The sequence below is a fragment of the Carcharhinus amblyrhynchos genome, chromosome 9, assembly GCF_965287045.1.
Source record: "Carcharhinus amblyrhynchos chromosome 9, sCarAmb.v2.hapA, whole genome shotgun sequence".
In the NCBI taxonomy this organism is placed as follows: domain Eukaryota; kingdom Metazoa; phylum Chordata; class Chondrichthyes; order Carcharhiniformes; family Carcharhinidae; genus Carcharhinus; species Carcharhinus amblyrhynchos.
In genome coordinates, this window is record NC_137332.1 from 84,008,475 (window position 1) to 84,009,301 (window position 827).

Here is an 827-nt window from a genome sequence, read left to right on the forward strand (position 1 = left end):
TCTTGTCTGCACTCTTTCTAGTTTAATAATATCCTTTCTATAACAGGGTGACCAGAACACAGTATTCCAAGTGTGGCCTTACTAATGTCTTGTATAACTTCAACAAGACGTCCCAATTCCAGTATCCAATGTTCTGACCAATGAAACCAAGCATGCCGAATGCCTTCTTCACCGCTCTGTCCACCTGTGACTCCACTTTCAAGGAGCTATGAACATGTACCCCTAGATTTCTTTGTTCTGTAACTCTCCCTAATGCTCTACCAGTAACTGAGTAAGTCCTGCCCTGGTTCAATCTCCCAAAAAACATCACCTCGCATTTATCTCAATTAAACTCCAGTTGTCATTTGTCAGCCCACTGGTCCAATTCCGGTTGCAATCAGAGATAACTTTCTTCACTGCCCACTATTCCACCAATCTTGGTGTCATCTACAAACATATTAACCATACCTCCTATATTCTCATCCAAATCATGAATATAAATGACAAATAACAGTGGGCCCAGCATCGATCCCTGTGGCACATCGCTCATTCTCTTTGTTCCTCTGTATTCTCATCTCACCCTGCCCCAGAAGAGGTACCATCCTCCTGGTATCCACTCTGTCAGTCCCCTCACAATCTGATATGTTTCAATAAGATCACCTCTCATTCTTCTAAACTCCAATGGGTTCAGGCCCAACCTGTCCAACTTTTCTTCATGAGGTAACCCCTCACCCCAGGAATGTGTCAGGTGAATCTTCTCTGAACTGTTTCTAACACAATGATATCCTTTTTCAAATAAGGAGACCTTAACTGTACACAGTATTCCAGATGTGGTTTCACTGAGACCC